The sequence below is a fragment of the Triturus cristatus genome, chromosome 4_1, assembly GCF_964204655.1.
Source record: "Triturus cristatus chromosome 4_1, aTriCri1.1, whole genome shotgun sequence".
In the NCBI taxonomy this organism is placed as follows: domain Eukaryota; kingdom Metazoa; phylum Chordata; class Amphibia; order Caudata; family Salamandridae; genus Triturus; species Triturus cristatus.
Genome location: NC_140585.1, coordinates 1,219,576,852 through 1,219,584,623, shown reverse-complemented (window position 1 = coordinate 1,219,584,623; position 7,772 = coordinate 1,219,576,852). Strand labels below are relative to the sequence as shown.

General features: G+C 46.9%; 1 protein-coding gene across 2 annotated transcripts in view; it reads left to right on the top strand.

Moving 5' to 3' along the window:
- Positions 1 to 2,876: 2,876 nt before the first annotated feature.
- The window catches only part of ARHGEF25 (Rho guanine nucleotide exchange factor 25), a 980,382-nt gene continuing 975,486 nt past the window's right edge, over positions 2,877 to 7,772 (top strand). Inside the window, exons 1-3 of one of the 2 annotated variants that reach the window (XM_085654592.1) lie at positions 2,877 to 3,015; positions 3,105 to 3,194; positions 3,294 to 3,366. The gene's annotated coding sequence lies outside the window, so the exon portion shown is untranslated. The remainder of the gene's footprint in view (positions 3,016 to 3,104; positions 3,195 to 3,293; positions 3,367 to 7,772) is intronic. The other variant, XM_085654593.1, reaches the window with a different exon arrangement.

The window sequence follows — 7,772 nt, the reverse complement described above, 5'->3', positions numbered from 1 at the left end:
AATTTGTTCCCTATAACATACCTATGAATGAGAAACACGCCCTAAAAAATCTTAGCGAAAACTCACAAATAGTTATAAAACCAGCAGATAAGGGTGGTGGAATAGTGATTATGGACTTAGAGAAGTATGACACCGAAATTCTACGACAGCTTAACAACTCTGCCCATTATCGTCCTTTACCAACAGATCCCCTTCCAGATATCCGCAAACAAATACAGACAGTGACCACCCAAGCTTTACACTTGGAGATCATTTCCAAAAAAGAATTTATTTTCCTAAATAACGCACATCCCCGTACACCAGTCATCTATGTACTACCCAAAGTCCACAAAGACTCTATCAATCCTCCCGGACGACCAATAGTATCTGGTTGTGGCTCCATACTGGAACCTTTAGGAAAATATATTGATTCTTTCCTGAAAACTTTTGTGCCCTTGACAGATACCTTTGTTAAAGACAGCACTCATTTAATTAACATCATTGAGAACACTGCCTTTGATATAGATCATGACCTGATGGTGGGCCTAGACATTGAGTCTCTATATACCAACATACCCCATGCGGAAGGTCTCACTGTCATAAAATCACTTCTAGATACCCGCCCCAGACCCACCCGCATTCCTTCAGAATTCCTTATGGATTTACTACGTATTGCACTCACCAATAATTACTTTCTCTATAAAGAAACTTTCTTTCTACAAATCAAAGGTGTAGCTATGGGGGCTTGTTTTGCTCCAAATTTTGCTATATTGTATGTCCATCATTTGGAAACCACTATTTTTCTCACCCCCATGAATCCCTTCCTCAATAGGATTAACCTATGGCGTCGTTACATAGACGACATCCTTTTACTGTGGCATGGTACACAAGAACATCTTTTGTCCTTTTTGACCTGGCTAAATAGCTCACAGATCCATCTCACATTCACTAGTGTTGTCAGAACTAATGACCTTCCCTTTCTTGACCTCACACTACATGCTGAAGATGGTACCATCGGTACTACTCTCTTTCGAAAACCTACGGAACGTAATACTCTCTTGATGTATTCCAGCTACCATCCCAGAGGCCTAAGAGATGGCCTCCCCAACGGCCAGTTCATTCGCATTCGAAGAAACTGCAAATGGCGAAAAGACTATTTCAGGGAGGCAGCTGTTCTATCAGACAAACTGATCTTGAGAGGGTATCCAAAGCGCATTGTCTCCCGTGCCCAAAAACGAGCCTGGTATTGCCATAGAGAGATTCTTCTTGCACCCACTGTGAAAAAAACGAATTTATGCATTCCCTTTGTCTCTACCTACAGCCCTTCTAGTAATTTGGTCAATAAAATGATCAAAAGAAATTGGGCAATTCTTCGTACTCATGCGCAATTCAAAGAGCCCCCACTTTTTTCATACAAAAGGGGCACTAAGTTGTCCGACAAATTGGTTCACGCAATTACATGGCCCAATAAAGAAAAGCCTCAATCTTTGACCACTCTCTGGGGCCTCCCCCCGGTCGTGGGTCACTATAAATGCCAAACTTGTGCGGCGTGTGCTTTCACCTGCAACACCAAGGAGTTTATTACACCAGATCAAACATACTCATTAAAAACTTTTTCAAATTGCCGTACAAATAATGTCATTTATGCCATCAAGTGTCCATGCAATCTTCTGTACATCGGACAGACAACCCAGATGGTGAAACAACGGATTTTTCAACATCAAAGCCGCATACGATGCAATGTAGATACTGCACCCCTGGTTTCGCATTACAAGGACAAAAATCATTCTGAAACCGATTTGTTTTGGCAAGTAATTGATCGCCCAGTACTCCCACCACGAGGGGGTAATCTTCAACTTCTGTTGAACAAATGCGAATGCCGTTGGATCGCATGCTGCGACTCAGTCAATTATGGGTTGAACACTCTGGATGAATGGAATACGGTTACCAACACAGGGTAATCTTCGTTGTTCCCACCATCTCCTCTGAGTGGTTCATAGACTGTCTTATAATGAATGCTTGCTCTACTTGTGCTTCCTGACCCTTCTCTCGCAACTTACTCCCCCCCCCCTATCCCGCCCCCCCTCCCCCCCCACCCTCCCACCTCCTTCCCTTCGTCTTCCCTTTGAATTCAGATATCTGTACTTAATGGATATACTCGCTCTATGGCCCTTACACCTCAACCTAATGATGTAAAAACCCTTTTTTTTCCCTGTGTACAAGTCTGCCCATTGTAATTTATATTTACTTTTCTCTTTTTCTTAAGTATATATAGTAATTACACAATTGCATGTTTTATCGTCTTTATATATTAAGCTTTACACTATACGTCAATTGTCTTACATATACAATAACTGTTGTTGCATTTAATTACCAACCCCTGAAAACGCTATTGTTAATCCCCTTTTTTCCGTTTTCTTAATGATTGCATTCATTGTTTTGTGTTGTCAAATGTAATCTCCTTGTTTCCTTTTCTACCCACTCCCTTCCTCCCCTCCTCCTTTCCTCTCTCCCTTCCCCCCCCCCCTTGGTTTTCCCTACCCCGTAGTGCCCTCCACCCTCCCGTCCTTCCCTTCCTCAAATCGTTTTTTGCGTCTTTTCATTCTTGTGGCTTTCAATGTATTGTACTTGTTCACAGTATTTATTACAAATGGTAAATTTTGTATATTCATTTATTTTAATATAACTCACATGTGTATATTATCAATACTACATATGTATATTCTGGCGACTGACACCAGTCTCGAACACCTCATTTCTTCACAAATTGCTTGGGCTCTTCCTCCCGTTTTCTTCCCTCCCTTTCATCTCTATCATTCCCCCGGGGCACTGTCCAACCACTCTTTTCCTACTCTAGTTGTTTTCCTGCTCTGATCCGCTCACGTGACCTAGCCCTCTCCTGATTAATGGCGCGTCTACTCACACGCCGCTACTGGCAGAGACGCTTTACTCGTCCCTTCGCCCCTTCACTGGTGGATTGACTCCCCGTCTTTTGGATTACCAATTTGGATCCCTTTCCCTCAAACATTTCACTAGGTAAGACTTTCACTACGTAGGACGGATTTTTCGTCTATTCTGCCCCTTTCTGCACATTTTGCCCTAACTCCCTCCTCTTCTTTGGACAGATTTGATACCCCTTCTTCGAATTCCGGATCTTTACTGCTCCCGGCCAATTTCAAACTTCGGATGTTGTCCTTTAAGTGCCCAAACGATTGGTAAATACGAATCCTTTTCCTCTTTTGGCCACATTCTTCAGTCTTATGGCCACTCACTAACCGTGTTTTTCACTCCTCTCTTTTTCACTTTCTATTCAGATCACACGCTGATTTATGTCCGTTTTTTCACCAATTCAAAGGATTCCCTGTACTTTAGTTGTACTACGCCCAGGTATTTCTCTTACTTTTGGGGTCACCTCTCTCCTTTTTCAATTTGGGTATCTTCTCAAGAATTATTTAAACCCTACTTCCTCTTTGCCCTTACAGCACACTTTAAAACTATGACCATAGTCCTGATGATGGCCTGAAATCAACCAGGCTGAAACGCCGTCGACAAAACCCAGCAAAGAACTTTTTGGCTTATTTGTGGTCATTGAGAAAAAATGTGTTCATAACAGATTGTATATTATTATTCCTTCGACCACATTGTTATTATCTTAATTTGCGCCGTTCACGCTGTTTTTTCACTCATTGTATCACTGCGCCGTTCACTATCACTAGCACGCTCAGTGTTCACCTATGTGTGTTTTTGGTCATTTGTACTTTTATTGTACTGTAGTGCTGTAAAAACTACCTACAATATACAATTCTTTTCTATTTTCCTTTGGTCTCCCTTTCCTTTTTGCCCTTCCCTCTGTGATTTATATCACTAAAATATTTGTTCCTTCTAAAAATGATATCCAGCTGAGACGTTGTTGTTCTGTTATAACTATTGCCCGGTCTCTGCTGGGAAAACGGGTGAACTCCTGTTCTTTGTTCCTTAGATCCTAACCTCAGCGTTCAGCTGTGAGATCGGTCTGTAGGGCGTACAGAGCTCTGGGGGTTTACCTGTCTTATGGATGACTATAATCTTGGCTAATCAGCTGACAATTTCCCAATTTTCTGATTTTCCTGGAACGTGCTCCTTAAAAAGGGAGTTATTTTTGATGCAATGAGCATGTATAATTCAATAGGAAGGCCATTCGGACCCATCACCTTACCAACATTCAATGCTCGAATGGCTTGCAAGATCTCGCTATCAGTTAAGTCTTGATCAAGAAGATCCCTGTCTGTCAGCATAAGGCAAGGCACACGGAGGTCCAGTAACAGTTTCCGCACCTCTTCTATAGTTGTCGTCGAGACCGGGGAGTATAGTGTAGCATAGTAGCTCACAAAAACACCCGCTATGCTCTGTCCCTTACTCGAGCCACTTCCTCATCAGAGACTTCAAACACCCACCTCAACATCGCCTCCCTCTTGTTTAACCATGCCAGGAGTTTACCCTTTCTATCACCAACCTCTTACAGGCGATGTTGAGTCGATTTGTGTCTGGCTCTAGCTGCTTCTTCTGCAATATCTCAGAGGTGTTCTCTCTGGGACATGTAATCAAGTAGGGGCGGCCAGAGAGTTTATGGGACAGTTGCTTCACGACCAGAGTGTGCCAATCTAGTGTGAATCAGGTCGCTACAGGAGGGGCAACAGGAGATTTCCAAGCTAGGTCTATGTGCTGGTTTGTTGCTCTTGCCATATGCCATACGAGGTACCAATCTGCATGGGTCATGGGTCATTGCCCAGAGTGTTACAGGGCGTATTCCTAGAATAACTGAGCAATAGTCTGCAGGGATTAAGTACATGAGGGTGTTCTTGGTGTGGCCCAGGATTTCTTTCCAGAATACAGTGATGGGAGGGGAGCACCACATGATGTGTTGAATACCTCCCAACTGTATTCTGCACCTCCAAGTGACTGGGGTTGTGCGATAGATAGAGTATAAGCACGTAGCAGTGCAATACCATTGTCGCATAATCTTGTATGCCATTTTTTTCTGGGAGATGCTTCAATGTGTTTTGGTGATTTCACACCACAGAAGTTCCAACTGTTTCCATGAAATGCCCTGGATACTATCAAGTTCCCATTTCGTTTGATATGGGTGGCTAGGAAGCAAGCGGGACTGTTGCAAGACATCATACATTTTGGAAATAAGGCCTTGGGAACTTTCAAAGTTGTGAACCAAAGTTTTAAAGGGTGTTAGGGGCCCCTAAAACATTGGGTGGCAACAGTGCCCAATGGCCCAGTTGGAAGTATTGGTGTTGCAGAGTGTCAGGGATATTACATTTGGTTTTGCATTGCTCAAATTGTTTTATTAACAGTCCCTGGAAAAGGTCCTACAGGATCTTGCATTCGCCCCTATCTCAGCTCAGAAACGAGCCTGGCTGGAGCACTGGTGTGAAATCAGGCTTGCGTGCTACTGGGGAGTTCAGAGAGGGGAACGTGGTCAGGCCTCTCCCAATTGCTAGTCTATCCCATATTTCCAGTACCATCTGGGTTGGGGTTGTTATGTATATACTACAGGGACGATGCTGTTCCATTCATTTTGTTAGGCATGGGAAGATTAAGTGATTTGCCCAGAATCACAGGATGTTCAGCGTCATTGCCGAGACTCGAACCCGGTTCCCCAGATTCGAGGTTGACGCCCTAGCCGTTAGGCCAACTCCTCCTCTCCCCTAGGTTCATACTTTAGAAGTTCCCACACATATGTGCTTGCATATACATGCAAGATTTATCTTCAAGTGTATTTTTGCAGATGCTGGTTTACTGCACCTGATCAGCTTTTAGGTAGAAAAACTATGTGGAGTTCTTGAACAAAGCTGATCTTGGGTGTAACAGTGTGACCCACCCAGGTGGTGCTCTGGTTTGTAAAAGGCTTCTTTAATGTGACATGTTTGAGCTTAGAGATATCGCTACTGCCTCTCCTTACAACACAACCTTATTAGGCTCGTTATTACATAAAACTGTGGCGAAATCCCAAAATTTTGTGAGCCTACATTCCCCTTCGTGTTATGAGTCTGTAATTCTTTTAGGATCTATCAAACTAACCTCCTCTTTTCTTTGAGATCTTGTCACTGTTTCCAGTCAATCACTCTGATCTTACAGGCCCTACTTTACCATACTGGACTTACAGGCCCCTCCTAGCTTGGACCTACCACCACTCAGTCACCATCTTGGGACACCCGGTCCTCCTTCGCCGTACCCCTGCCACAGTCTTGGGCCTATCGATTTGATGTTTAATGTTGTTTCCGGCATTGTTTGTGCTGTGTGCTCTAATGCAACAATTTATATCATATGACACCATGAATCAATTTACCCCAGTCAGCCACTCAATTCCAAAACAGACAAGCACTTACAGGCTGCAGAGATCAGTTGCAAATGTCTGGACCTGGAGGACTCTAACATAGCCCATCCCTTCAGGTCCTGAATTCTGTATAGTGTGACCTATCTCTAGACATCTATAGTCACAATGTCATAGATGAAAACTGTAACACAGACCATCCGATCAGATCTTGGACCATCCCTGTCTTTCTATGCCTTTTAATCCTCACTTATCCATAAGGCCTCTGTGTGGCGTACAAATCAATTGTAATGTATACTCAAAGTAGAAGAAAATACTAAGAAACCATGTTCAAAATAAGTGACCTGCAGAGCAAGCCTTTAGCGCCTAGCTAAATACAACCACAATTTGGGAACGTGTGTCTCACAAGGTTTCCTCTATCATGCGTCTAAGCGCTGCACCCCAAAACAAGATAAGATCATCACTCATTCACCATTCTAAAAAAGCATCCCACATAGGAGTGGGCAGAAAACTCCGCTCTGCTCCGCGACCAGCCACCCCCGCTCCCCGGTACCTGCTTCTGAAAGCAGCCAGGCAGGGGAGAGCCTCCCCAGGCCCTGGTGGACCACCGTCCCTAGCGCCCGGACCCTCGGCTGGCTTGCAGGACAGGGGGCTCCCGCACACCGGGGCCCGCCAGATGGAGCTCGAGCCCCGGCCCAGTCCCAGCTTCCGAACACCAGCCAGGCCGGGGAGAGCCCCCCAGCCCCCGGTAGACCCCCTTCCCCAGCACCTGGACCCTTGACTGGCTTGCAGGACAGCGGGCTCCCGCACCCTGGAACGGAGCACGAGCCCCGGGCCCGGTCCCAGCTTCCGAACCGTAGTCAGGCCGTGAGAGCCTCCCGGGCCCCGGTGGACCCCCGTCCCCAGCGCCCCTAGGCTGGCTTGCAGGACGGGGGGCTCCCGCACCCTGGGACACTAGGACAGAGCATGAGCCCCGGGCACGGTCCCAGCTTCCGAACCCTAGCCAGGCCGGGGAGAGCCTCCCTGGGCCCCGGTGAACCCCCGTTCCCAGCGCCCGGACCCTCAGCTGGCTTGCAGGACAGGGGGCTCCTGCACCCTGGGATGGAGCACGAGCCCTGGGCCCGTTCCCAGCTTCCGAACCCTAGCCAGTGCCTGGACCCTTGGCTGGCTTGCAGGACAGGGGGCTCCCGCACCCCGGGGCCCGACGGACGGAGCTCAAGCCCCAGGCCCAGCTTCTGAACCCTAGCCAGGCTGGGGAGAGCCTCCCCGGGCCCCAGTGGACCCCCGTCCCCAGCACCAGGACACTCAGCTGGCTTGCAGGATGGGGGGCTCCCGCACCCTGGGACACTGAGACGGAACACGAGCGCCAGGCCCGGTCCCAGCTTCCAAACCCTAGTCAGGCCGGGTAGAGCCTCCCCGGGCCCCGGTGGACCCCCGTCCCCAACGCCCAGACACTCGGCTGGCTTGCAGG